Raw genomic sequence first — 393 nt, 5'->3', positions numbered from 1 at the left:
AAAAAAAAAAAAAGGGGGAGGAAATTACAAAGTATAAAGTGGAAAGTGGAAGAAAAGGAGGAAAAAAAAAATAATAAAAAAAAAAAAGAAAAAAAAAAAAAATAACAAAGTGAAGGGGGGGGAGGAAAAAAAAAAAAAAAGGAGGAAAAAGGAAAAAAAAAATTAAATAAAAAGGGGAAAAAAAAAAAAGAAAAAAAAGAAGATATATCAATATAAAAGGAGAGAAAGAGGTGGAAAAAAAAAAAAAGGGGGAGAAAAAGGAGGAGAAGAAAAAGAAGGAAAAAGCAAAGGGGGGAAAAAAAAAAAAAGGAGGATCAAGGTATGGCTCCAAAAGCTAATAGGCGCTCGGCTGACCTCTCAAATCAGAAACTGGGGTTCAAAACTGCTGAAACA

This window comes from Bufo gargarizans, chromosome 2, assembly GCF_014858855.1.
Source record: "Bufo gargarizans isolate SCDJY-AF-19 chromosome 2, ASM1485885v1, whole genome shotgun sequence".
Taxonomy (NCBI): Eukaryota; Metazoa; Chordata; class Amphibia; order Anura; family Bufonidae; genus Bufo; species Bufo gargarizans.
Note: the sequence above shows the minus strand (reverse complement) of the source record.